The sequence below is a fragment of the Pholcus phalangioides genome, unplaced genomic scaffold (assembly GCF_987345545.1).
Source record: "Pholcus phalangioides strain wild (caught in Gottingen) unplaced genomic scaffold, Ppha-v1.0 ptg000009l_1, whole genome shotgun sequence".
Classification (NCBI taxonomy): domain Eukaryota; kingdom Metazoa; phylum Arthropoda; class Arachnida; order Araneae; family Pholcidae; genus Pholcus; species Pholcus phalangioides.
In genome coordinates this window covers 3,519,931-3,534,067 of record NW_028301602.1, presented here as the reverse complement: position 1 = coordinate 3,534,067, position 14,137 = coordinate 3,519,931, and the positions used below count along the sequence as shown (strand labels likewise).

At 35.9% G+C, this 14,137-nt stretch overlaps 1 non-coding gene across 1 annotated transcript; it reads left to right on the top strand.

Annotated features, from left to right (window-relative positions):
• Positions 1-11,356: 11,356 nt before the first annotated feature.
• Positions 11,357-11,428, top strand: TRNAA-AGC (transfer RNA alanine (anticodon AGC)). Its single transcript has one exon. It is a non-coding gene; the product is annotated as a tRNA-Ala (tRNA).
• The last annotated feature ends 2,709 nt before the right edge of the window (positions 11,429-14,137 follow it).

The window sequence follows — 14,137 nt, the reverse complement described above, 5'->3', positions numbered from 1 at the left end:
ACTGTCTAATTGGGTCTTTGGGAATGGTGTCCTTATAAAAAATTTTCTTTTTATTCTATAACTGTACAACCCCTTGCAACATGAATGACACGTTTGAGTTGTACACGATATTTGAATATTTTTTCAGTAAAATGTGCTGTGTGCCCTGTTACCTATGCACCCTGAGTAGTCCTCCAACCATTGGATGAGAGACTTGGCCACTTATACTTATCACATCAAGCAATTCTATTTTTTTCCAAAAAGGACAAGCCAAACATGAAAGCTTGGTCACTGATCAGCTATTCTCGATGCACATTGCCTTTACCAAAGAGAATTGAATAAAACTCGTCCAACAAGGCATGATGTAGCCAAGTCTCATGTCATGGTTGGACTGTACATGCACCTGAAAATTGAAATAGTCAAAGTAAGGCAAAACTTGAATTTTATGCCAATCCTGCCTGCTTTTACTCTAGTTGCAGCCTCGAGTGTGTTCATGACCAAGGCATGGAAAAAAATCCAACAAATAATTACAAGCCAGTTTCAGCATAATCATACACAATTTTTTTTTTATTATTCATGTTTGGCACAAAATATGATCCATTTTCATGAAAAAAAAGAAGTAATTATATCGATCTCTACAGACGGTGATTGCAGGTGAAACTCCACTGACCAATCGCACATTTACATAAATCTGTTACAACACAAGAGTTTTACAAATCGCTGTGTCAGTATAAATGAGAGTATAAATTCAACATCGGTATATAGTTGGTACAGCAATCGATATAAATTCCCCCTCACAAGGAGATTGCACTATATTCATATATATACAAGTATAATAATATTAATGATCAAAACACTCACATGCTATACCAGGTGTACAAGTATGAAATGCGGAAGAATGATAAAAAGTGCTTTATTCAAAGTATGCCCCATTGCTTGTTATACATTTCCCCCCATCTTTCCTGAAATTTGTGAATACCACGCCAGTAAAAATCTTTCCCTTTTGCTGCGAACTATTCATCGATCTATTTTTTTACATCTTCGTGCAAACCAAAGCGCTGCTCAGCAAGTGCGTGACCCACCAATGCAAACAAGTGGTAATCGGAAGGAGCCAAGTCTGGTGAGTAAGCCGCATAGGGTAGAACTTCCAGCTGAGTGCTTCCAACGTGCTGCGAACCGCTTTTGCCGTATGTGATGGAGGATTGACCATTGAACATTGTCATGGGGCATTGCAATTGGAAACAGCTTGTTGACTAACGCCCAATTGCTCTGCGAGTTGTTTTTGTGTCTGTGTAGTATCATCTTTGTCCAACAATGCTTCCAATTCCACATCTTTTTTTTTTTTGGCGGTTTTCCATGTTACTTGTCTGCAACATCGAAGTCGCCACTTTTGAAACACCGAAACCATCATTCACACGTATCTTGCAATGGAGCATGTTCACCATAAACTTCTCGAAGTAATCGGTATGATTCAGCAGCAGTTTTCTTCAAATGAAAACAAAAAAATTAATGCTGTCCGCGAATGCTCTTTGTTCAGTATAACTTTCGACATATTGAACACAACAATACAACACTATGCACCCACTTTTCCAATTTATCACTCGTGGGCATCTGACACTTGTTGATGACACAAGATGGCGCAGTGTCAAATCTTTATAGCACAAACTGCATTGGAGCACCATCTGTTTTCTGAAATCCGCATTGCATACTTGTACACCTGGTATACATTCCATACATAAAATACAGTGGAACACTGCTATACTAATGATCTGTGTGGGCATGATTTGTACACCCTCTTCAGTGTATGATAACATTTTAGTACTTTTGGGTGGAAGGAAGGTTTTCTTTACTAAAACGGGCAATATAACGACGGTCAAACTACATCAGGAGCCCCAAAGCAGAATGTGCCAAAATCTGTGACGTATGTCGCAGAACAATTTGGAAGAATTTTCAGAAAAAGTGAAAAAAAAACAACAAACCACTGCTGTTACGTGTATGGGGATTTTTACCGCAGAACATTTCCAGTCAGCCGAGGGCTCGTCGCAGAACAGTGCTTTGGGGATCAGGAGCAGTATAAGGTTCCACTGTATACCATCGATTGTTAATACAATATTTCTTGATTATAGTGAACTTGGCGAGACAGGAGGAATCAGCTTAATTAATCAAAATAATAATGATAAATGGTGGACAAAATTCCTCGATAAGCATTTTTTCCCCAACAGCCAAAATAATTCTATTTTAGGGTTAGTAACCTCCCCCCAATTGGCGAAGAGATGCATACATAAATTTTGCATTGACCTCAGACAATTTAGTCATCACATAGATAAGTAAAACCAATGAAATCCATTTATTTTAGACAAATCTATATGTACAAAATTGATTTTGTGTGTCTGCTGTCTCTGCATGTTCTCTATGCAAATCCAAATCTACAATTTTTAGATGGATCGTTGTCAAATTTTACATGCAAACCAAATGGGACCAGACTTGAAAGATAGGCGACTTCAAAGTTTCTCAGAGCAGGGCAAATGCCCGAAATTGGTGAAAAACTGTCTGGCAACAATGGTTCCTGGGCCTCAACAATCAGTTTCGGAATGTTTACTTTGGTTCCCTAGCAATGCGTTTTGGATGTGCATATGCCTTTACAATGGCTTGTCACTTTAATGCTGCCAGTATTATGTTTGATAGTTTATCCCTTTAGAATGGTTAGTCACCTTTTTTTTCAATCCTCCCAGTGATTGAAGAAAACCCGGGAAGTGCTGGGTATTATAGCTAGCATGAAATAAAAATCAAGTCATGTGATAAAAAACTAGATCCTTACAATTGTTTTGAATTCATAGCGGGAGTTTTGTTCTCAAAAGATAAAAATAGTCTTGGATAGAAAGGACCATAACACCAGGGCTATCGCAGTAGATGCCAACAAAAGATTGAAAAAATACCTTAACAATTTGATTAAAGTTGTTTCTCGAATGTGTAGATTTTTATATGGTGTGGTCTGTAGGAAGATTTGATAAAATTATTCACCCGTTTTGTGATTGACATTAGTAATATCGATATGCGGGTCCAAATCAGGGTTGGCAAGGTTTTGGACAGTACATACTGTCCAAAACCTCCTATTTATAACTATAAGTGAAAAATTTTGCAATTTGATAAAGAGGTAACTTCTATAATCAAAAATATCAAGCTTTATATTATTAATTACATTAAATATAATAAAATTTTGAAATTCAAAACAGTATATGTAAAGGGTTGCATGACTGACATCAGGTTATCAAACAATTGAAACTGAACTGTCTTGAGGTGGCAAGTTTTTTACGGTTTAAACTGTCACGTCAAAAACCCTCCGTCTCTCTCAAAAACCTCAAATATCGCTTTTCAATATAAAAATTCCTATTGGAAATGCACACGTTAATTGCATGCAATGTTTAAAGCGACTATGTTATACAAAGAATAAATATTTAAAAAATATGATTCTAAAATAATTTTCTACTCTCGACAGAATTATTTTGGACAATATATATGTTTTTTTTTTCTTGTAAAATTTGAATAAAGCATAACATGAACAATGAAGGGAAAACAATGGAACGATTTGACATTCTTTGATTCAAGATAATTCTTGACCTTCCAAAATTTCTTCCACTACTTATACATGTTTGCATTGATATAAACTGTCTGCTGTACTCTTTTTACAACACATAAGTGTTTAAAAAAGTTTATTACATCATGTATGTAATGTTGATTTCTGTTATTATTAAGTTATCTGGATAACCACTGATACTTAAAACGATACTCTTATTGCGCATAACATTGAAATATATCTAGCGATCAAAATATTAAATTGTAGGATTAAAATGTCATTTAATTTCGCAATGCTAGCTTTTATATGTCAAACTTGGTTTATTCTTACTTTTGCACATGATATGGTACATTTACTAGCATTTATAATGCAATGGTTTTCCAATTGAAGCTGTATTCAAACGTGCAAAACAAATGCTTTGGGTATCAAGTTTTGTCAGCTCTGCTTTGGTTGAAAATACTCTTTAAAGCTCTGTGAATTTATACACCCTGATCTAAGAAATTTTTAGGTGAAAATAAATGAGTTTAATTAGTGCATTAACAAATGCCGCATGAGAATTTTTATATGGAATAAAATTTTGGGCAGATCAGAAAAGTTAAAATATCAAAATATATATTTTTCCTCAGTAATTATAATTCTGAATATAAAACCCTTTAATCTAAATAAAAGTAAATGATTTGTTATTTAACATATCTATCAAGTTAACAAAAACTATTTGACATCATTGACAATAAGATTTTGATAGTTTTGATTATGACTTTGATGTTATTAGATAAATAAACCATAAAATTATATTTTATATGTTCTAGACTCTTATGTTGAAAAATTTGAAATTGCAAATTATAATTCATATTTTGTTTTAATTATTGTAATAAATTAATGTTTAAAAATAAAACATTTTAATATGCCAAAAAGTAAGTTTTTCATCATGTTGTACACCTATTGTGTTCAAAACATTATCAAAAGGCATTCATTTAGGTTTTTGACAGTTTAAACCAGTTTTTGACACTTGCCATGTCAAAAACCCAACTCTGATTAAATATTAGATTTATGAAAACATAAAAGATGCAAGAATGGGATAAAAATTTGTCGCATGAAAATAGAAAAAAGCAATAGATATGTGACTACAGAATGAAATTAAACTTACGTAATAATCGAGCACTAATAATCAAGCGCAGCTGCACCTTTTAACATTTGATAACACATAACTAATTTAGCTGCCCTATCTGTGCCAAGATGATCTATAAGATAACAAAATTTGAAAATATTCTTTCAATTGATGCATAACTTGGGGGACATGAAAATAAAAAAACAATGTGTTAAAGACAGTCTTTTGATAAGCCTTCCAGTGTTTTCCGTATTGCTGTCCCCCATATGATAGAATTGTAAATATAGCTTGAATTTATTCGGTGAAATATTAGCTCCTAGCCTCATAAGAGAAGCAATTTAAATTTAACAAAAACTTTGGGTCTTGAAGTCTTTTATCATCATATTGGCGTAATCAGTGGTTTGTGAAATTCTGTTCTTTTCTTCTTTTGTTAGTCATGAGTAGGTGCTACATAGTGGCCTCATTTTCTTCAGATATTTTCCTCTATTTATAATTAGTTTTTAAAAATGGAGAATGTAAATTAGAAAGATCAATTTAAAATTTAAAGAAAAAGTTTGAAAAGTCAAACTAGAACAATTTGCATCAAATAAACAATTTAATGAACAATTTGCACCATTGATATATATTCACATCATTATATTGCTATCTAATAAAAAATAATATTTATGTTGAGTTTCATAATAATGCAATGATTATAACTGTAACTATGTGTTTTTTGTACCTTCAATATAATGTATTTTTTAAAGATAAATGTTTGGACAGATTTCGGCAGGATTTTGGACAAGCACCGTCCTAAATGCAGTACCTGCTTCATAATAATACATGAAAAATAAGACGTGAAGTAGAAATAACATTTATAACAAACTAAAAATAAACAGTGTTTATTTAAACATTTATATGAGTGATATTAATTTACTATCAGATTTCCAACTTAAAACCATCAATTTGGTGAAACAATTTACTTAGGAAAAAGGACAAATGACACCTCTTTGAAATACATTCATATCCATAAATTAAGAATAATTCAGCACCACACGGAAATCGAAATCTAAAGTAAACATTTCACCTGTAGAATCATCACACACATCTGCAAGAATGATATGCAAATTTCAGGAACCACCAGATGCTGCCGATAGTACGTCACAATGACGAGAGTGTAAGAGGGGGGTATATAAGGAATGGTGGCAAAGAAGTAAAATTGTTCACAAGAGTTCTGTAAGGCGCTCAGTGCCATAAGCGAATAGTTATGACACAGAGGAGGCCTGTGGATGATTTTTTACGTGGTAGAATTATCGGCCGCCTGGAATGTGGGCGTACTCAGATGGAAGTATCCGAGGAACTTGGAATTGCCCAAAGTGTCATCTCTAGGCTTTGGCAACGATTCCAAGATAACAGAAATGTCAGCAGACGTTACAGTACAGGTCACCCCAGAGTTACAATGCCGAATGAAGACCGGTATTTGGCAGTAACTGCCGAAAGAAGCAGACGGAGCACAGCATCCGACCTGTCTCGTCAGCTATCTGCAGCCACGGGTACCACAGTTTCAAGGCAAACCGTGTACAGACATTTGGGAGATATTGGTCTATATGCTCGCAGGCCTGTCAGATGTGTTCCGCTCATGGCAACTCACTGTCGGCAGCGATTAGTCTGGAGTAGAGAACATGCAATGTGGACATCGTCACTGTGGGCTTGTGTGATGTTTTCCGATGAGTCCAGGTTTAGCTTGCAGTCTGATTCACGTCGGACTTTCATATGAAGAACGCCTGGTACCTGTTACCACCAAGACAACATCATTGAATGATACCGTTACGGTGGTGCAGCATTGCTCGTTTGGGGTGGAATTATACTGGGTTCCAGAACAGATCTGCATGTTCAAACCGGAACCATGAAAGCCCAAATTTATCGGGACATCATTCTGGAACAACATGTACGTTTGTTTAGGGGTGCCATGGGCGCAGAATTTGTGTTTATGGAAGACAACACCCGTCCTCTGCGAGCAAACATCGTAAACGAATGACTTGAATCTGAGGATATAACCCGTATGGAATGGCCAGCATTCTCACCTGACTTGAATCCGATAGAGCATGTTTGGGACATGCTTGGCAGGAACATCGGAGAGCATTGCTTGCTGAGTGGAGTGATCTTCCCCAAGATCAGATCGATAATTTGATACTCAGCATGCCTAGACGTTGTACGGACTGTATTTCATCGCATGGGAGACCTACAATGTATTGTAGGTCCAATTAACCATCATACCAACCATGTAATAGTAAGTTTTTGTAAAGGAGATATTTTTTACAATTGCTCCAGCGAGCAAAAATCGTAGTTTTTATGAATGGCATCATACATAAACCATCGTTTTTGTTCTTTATCTTTTGTTTAATAAATGGGCTTTATGAATAAGTAACGTTTGTTTTGTTTCTGAACCTTTACTTGCCGGAGCTGGCATTATCCTTAATTTATGGACATGAGTGTATTTTTGATTTAGTTTTATTTTCCGCTTGTATTTTTTTAATATGTTAGTATCATGAAAAAAAAAAAATCCAAAAGGTTTCCACATAACATTTTGAAACTTGGAGGTTTTGGATAGTTTATCCCGCGTGACCTGTCTAAAACCCCGACCCTGGTTAAAATAAAATTATACTTTCATACTTAGGTTCCCCACAAGGTGTATATACACTAGCGTGCCGATCTTGCAATGTATGACCCCCCACAGCGATTCTAATCTGTTCGTGGGTACACAAACTTCCTTTGTGTTTGTTGAAAGAACTGATTCCTGTTTAAACAGCTCAAGAACCGTTCACAACACTGTATAAATTACTGAATAACCAATTGCGAATGCTTTCATTGCATGATCCGCGCAATAATGCACATGCGCCTGTAACTAAATTTTCAAAAAATTACAATTCATTGCTTTAGATACAATTTACTAATTACCGCTAAAATTGCTGGTGTAGAAACAAAGGGGTTGCTATAAATCATAGTAAATAAAAATGTATTTTCACGGAAAAAAATATTCAAATGATCTGTGATGACCATATTTCATTGAGAAAAATACGGTAAACTGGGATCGTCAATTATCCGTAAAATACAGGCCATTGCCAATCATCAAAAATGTCAGATTTGTAAGTAGGGAAATTAGATAAAATTATTCACCCATTTTGTGATTGATATTAGTAATATCGATACGCGGGTTGAAATAAAATTATACTTTCATACTTAGGTTCCTCATAAGGCGTATATACATTAGTGTGGCACCACGGGGGCCACGCTATACCACTGCGGGCACAATCATCAATCGTAATTAAAATTCCGAAAAAAAAAATGTAAGACAAAACGTTAATCTGACAAATATGTGAGATGAATACTATTCACTACTTTAGTAACTATTGTAAATTCAAATAAATATTATTGAAAGAATGGTTGAGATACTTAAAACATGTGAAATACCGGGCTGGACAAATCCCAGGTCACCATAGTGACTAGAAAATCAGTATTGGTGCCCAAAACATTCCAAATCTAGTCGTTAAATTAGAATAAATTTCTATGGGCAACATAAAATTTTCAGATTTCATTACGTTACATCTTTTAGCATTGAGAAAGAAAACATTATTTAGGACCGTTTCTTCTTGAGTAAAATACAGTCAATGCTCGATATAATCACCCCTCTCATCCCATCAAAAATTAACATTATATTAAAAGGGTCGTTATATTGAAAGTAAAACGTATATGATAGTTTATACAAAAATTGCCACGTTTTCAAGACAAATAAATTCAATTGGTCGAAGCGTTTCGGCTCTTCAATGGAGAACCGTCATCAGGACCTCTTGGTCAGAATTCACACGAATGAGTCGTGGAGGGGTGATGTTTAGTGGAGGATGAAGAGCCTAAACGTGTCGACCATTTGAATTTATTTGTCTTGAAAACGTGGCAATTTTTGTATAAATTAAAACCAGGCAAAGTTTCTCATTTTTGTGATAATATATGATAATTGTTCTATGGAAACATCTAGGACTTATCCTACCTACCGTTGTAATGGAATGGTTGCTGTAATGTGGGGTCATTATCAATGAGTGACTGTACCATGCTCGGCTCCTAAGAAATTGGGGGCCTGATGCCTATATATATATTTTTCGATTTATCAAGCCCTTTTGAAATATTCAGCTAACGACGGGAAATTAACACCGATTCCTTCGCAGTGGAATCTATTTCTTGTACCGGAATATTTTACAATACGTCACTGAAATATAAATCAAAGAATTTACACAATGAAGGAAACATCATCATCATCAACTAAGTGCTTGTTGTTAGGACATTTTTTTCCCATAGCGGATCTCTCTAGCATTATGGTCCTTTCCATCCAAGAACTTTTTTAATTGATTTTTATCCTTTCCGAACGAAACTCACTGTGTTTTGAAACAATTGTAAGGATTCGTTTTTACTACATCACTTACAGGGTCACAGACTAGATTGGTGCTACACTACTCTAGGTCAACTCAGCCAGTCTATCTCCTCATGGTGTCCCATCAGCTTGAGATGAGTGTCTGTGGAGGTGCCTCTCTCTCAGACAGTGAAGTGCGAATAATGATGATGTATAGATAGCCATGACAAAAGCAGATGAGGGTGGCAACCCCCCAACAAATTGGCCTCCGTCGGTAAATGGGCACCAGAATTTATTTCCTGCTTCGCCCTGCTGGATATGTACTGGGTATGTTGGTGGTATCAGTTCTACAAAAAAGCCTGTCTGTATACATCCCACCAAGGGATTGGGGGGGGGGGGTGTTGATTGACTTATCACATCACTTGGCTTTTATTTCATGTTTTTTGGAAATCGATTGATTTCATTGGTTTTATTTATCTCGTGGCAGATTGTGGTTTTGTGTTACATACAGATGAATTGTAATCGCCATGGCAACCCCCCCCCCACATTAATACTAATTACGGTGAAACAAGCCTAAAGTCCCCTTTTCTTGCCAAAGCCACTTTAACAGGGGTTCTCAAACTTTTTTTGGTAAAGGCACCCCCGTTAACTAATCAATGCCTATCTGTGGCGGCTCTCCAAAGCAAAAGTCTAACAAAGAATCGCTTTGAAAAACCTCTGTTGAGGGGGGGGACTCTCCTGCGTGGCAGTACAAAGCTTGAGAACCCCAGCACTATAACATTAATATTGAAAGCACAATAAATTTACTACATAAATAACACTATCACAATTGACGTGCATCATTTTATCATACAACATAATAATATCATACAGGAGAATAACTGTTTGTTGATAAATGTTTGTCTCTTTGGGGGAAACACGTGAACTAAATTTTAAATTCATGGTAACCCTCCCCCTCGTTTAAACCATGCATGGTGAGAGACAGGAAAAAAGTGTGATGTATATATCACACATATGGCAGTTCTAACAAAATTTGAAAAGGATATCAAAATTATGACTTTCCTGTTTTTTGAAGATATACTGACACAAATTCAAAAGATATACAGGGTGGCCACAAAATAACTTTGCCGATATACGAGACACTAGCGATCTGCAAATGCAGTTCAAAATATATGGGTGTTTCAAAGCATGCGCTCGAGAATGAAAAAGAAAAATATGATACAAATGGAACAGTACCTGTAACATGATAAATGCTGGTGCTACACAAAGAAAAAATTGTGGAAACAACCGGTTTAAATCACATTTACTGACACAGGAAGTCCACCCCCCCCCTCCCCACAGAGAGGTTAGGGCACGAAATCCCTTGGTGAGATAGCTCTTTACTCTGCATCCTGTGCAGGCGTTTATGCTTATGGTGCTACAGGTACAGTTCTATTGCCATTCATGGTTTTTCATTGTGCTGATCACTTGGCATAAGTGAGAGTGTTGCCATTCAAATTTTTTGAAATTTTATATTATTGTGTTGTATTGACCTAAATTTACCAAAATTTTAGGCACAAATACAATTTTTTACCATGTCTTACAGATTTCAGTTACAATATCAAATATTAGAACGATTAATTACAGATTACTGGAATGATGTCAAGCAAACGGATTGCATAATAAAAAAATTCGTAACATAATATTCATTAAAAATTAAATAATTCATATCACACACATATCATTCAAACACAGGAGGTTTTCGATGAATACATTACCCACTAACTAGATGCTTTGTCAGCTGAAGCACATATTTTGGCTCCCCCTTGTAATGCTTGCAGGAGAGGTAAAAAATTTGCATCCTTTCTGGCCCTGGCACCTGCTTCTCTCTAGCTGTGCCCTGCCCGCCAACCACTTTGAAAATTAACTATAGACTAATGACAATTTATATGCATGAAACCTTGATATAATGATACTCTGCAGACCAAGAAAAAAAAATTTTTAGAGGTATTATATCGTTAAATCTTTGAGGCAGCAGTTCAACATTAGAGTACAGACATTTTCAAACAAGAGTTGAAAAAATATCATTGTAGAGGGATATATTGTCATATTCAGTATCGTTAAATGAGATTTCACTGTACATGATATGATTGGGTATTGCCTGGAATGCCAAAGATGTCATAGGAAATGTTATATGACATGAATGTCAGTGGAGTGCTCTCCACTTGTTAATACAAGATATACAGTAGACTGGATGTTGTGAAGATATTTATTATTTGAGATGTTAATTTTTTAAGGAAGGAAAAATACGCTCTAGCGAAGGAAAATCTCTATCTCTTCTGTAGCTTAGTGGTCAGAGCACTCGTCCAGCAATCGAGGGACCCGGGTTCGACTCCCGGTAGAGGCAGAGATGAGTTTTTTCCTTCCTTAAAAAATTAACATCTCAAATAATAAATATCTTCACAACATCCAGTCTTCTGTATATCTTGTGGAAATGTTATAATGTGGACTTTCAACTGCATGAAATTTATGTAACAAAACTAGCTATAATATCCGGTGCTGCCCTGGTTTTTCTGTATGCTGGGAGCATTACAGAACTTACAAACCATTGTAAAGGAGAAAACATATCTAGTGTGCACTATTTGGGAACCACGGTAACCAAAGTAAACATTCTGAAAGTCATTGTCGAGGACTATGAACCATTGTTACCCCAAAAAAATTTTTTTTTGTCTATTTCAAGCATTTGCCCTGCTCTGATGAATTGTTAAAGTAGCCCATCATTCAAGTCGGATCCTGTTTCGTATATGTGCACAACTTGGTGAAGAGAGGTCAAAAATTGTAGATTTGTATACAGAACGCGTGCACACACACGCACGCACAGAAAAACAATTTTATACGTGAGGTGTGGTCAAAAAGTTTGGTGAATGGTCAAATATTTAAAGAAAAATACAGGGTAGAAACACACACCCACGCATGTGTTTGAGAGTTGCCCAGAGGAACTGATAGAATGTGTTGAAGGTGAAAGTTGATGTCACAATACAATGGAACAACACGTAAACATAAAGCTGTTCTACAAAATGGGGGAAACTGTGTACAGAGACCATGAAATGCTGATGAAAGCGTTCAGAACAGAAACAGTGAGAAAAACGGTGTTTATGACTGGTTCAAGCACCTATCAGAAAAGAAGACATGTGTCAGATGAGCTGGCTGCATTCGGGTCAACCATTAACACGCAGAACACCAGAGATCATTGAACGAGTGCGACAGATGCTTGCAGATGATTGACGGCTCATTTTACTAATGATAGCCAATAAATTGGGGGATTAGCAAAGCCCCTGCAGACTTCTTTTCATTTCCTGGCTCAAGGGAGAAGTCATGAGAGGCCTATACTATGTAGACGTACTGAATATACGGGCAAGAGTGACATCGTTTCTTTAGGTGATCACAAAGAAAGGTTTCAGCAGCTTTATAACCATTGTCAAACGTGTATTGCAGCTAATGGAGATCACTTTGAAGGCTGATAAAGGTATTTTGTTTGTATCATCTTCTGCTCCCTTTACTTTCTGAGACCATTCACCAAACTTTTTGACTGCACCTTGTATATGAATTGATTTTCTGTCTGTGTGTATGTTCTGTATAAAAATCTATAGGCCTAATCAAGATACGAGAAAATCAATTTTTAAGTTTCAATCAGATTTTTCTAAAATTTAAATTAACTGCTTATTGATCGAAACAAATCTCTTTAATAATTAAGAATGCATATTTCTTCACCCAATCTCTCAAATTTGATTCAGCATTAATGAATGAACAATAAACACAAACCGCAAGCGAGAGAGAAATATGAACACCAAAAGAAAAATCATTTTACTCGATGCCTATGATGTCCCGGCTCGGAAGTCTCAAGTGTCGAAGAGGGCTCATGAAAATTTGATAAGGTTAAAATTTTGGAGAGAGTAAATATACAAATTTATAGCTATGAGGGGCTCAGATTTTTTTTTTTTTTTGCTCGAGGAAGAGGGGGGGGGGGCTATGATGTTGTTGAGATGGATCTGGGCTTACTTTATGCAAATATAATAAAATCGCAATCCAAAAACTGAGTATTAATACACATATACAAGTTCTTGTTTCCAATAAACTGTTTCTCTGCTTCTGTGTCACCCTTAGGGCCTCAACTATAAACGTAAATTTACAGTCTCTTGGAGGGATCTATAACCATTTTTTTCTGCCCTCACCAAAATTTTTACGAGAAAAAAAGTAAACTTAGCACCCACTCCGGTCCAGTACTCTGGGCAACAGACTCCCCCTCTTTTGCTGCAGCTCTGGCCAAACTTTCGATAAAGATCTTTCAACTGTACAATCAAGACCTCTTGAATTTTTAGGATTTTCTGTAGATGCTAGGGAAAAAGTTTATACTAAAAAAGAAAAAATTCACAGTTTGATCACTTTTTGTGGCGTCCTCTTTTCTCCAGATGCCCTAAGCACATGCTTATTTTGCTTGATGGTGAATCCGGCCCTGTCAGAGCAACTACGAAATTAGTATTGGCATCTAAAATTTTCTACATGTGGTTACTAAATTGAAATCTGACAATACAAAATTTTAAAAATTTATACGAGCGTATCTATCAATAACGAAGGTGGAAATGTCAGTACAGATGCAGTATAATCCAGATCGCCAAACCAGGCATAATGGTGCCAAGTTAATGTAATTTTTTCCAATTTTCCATTCTGGGTGGCACTAGTAATGCGGGCTATTCAAATGGCGTCTCCCTTTAGGAGTATTTGAAATAGTGTCATTTCGTTTTCCGTTGTCTAAACTTTCATTGTCTCACTAGGATTGTTTTTGTCGGTTGTATTTTTCCCATATATTTATTCTTATTATTTTTTGTAACTTTTGCCCTTCCTTTTTCAGTGAACACTGTCATATACAGTGAAATCTGTATATGACAATACTGTCTATGATGATAATTTTCTTTGATCCCAGCAGAATTCATGTACAATAGAAAATAGTGCAAATGCTCAAAAACGATAACTTTTCTGTAACAATATTTGCTCTAGGTCCCTACAGTATCATTATAGACAGGTCTCATTGTACACGAAACATTACTAGACAATAGGC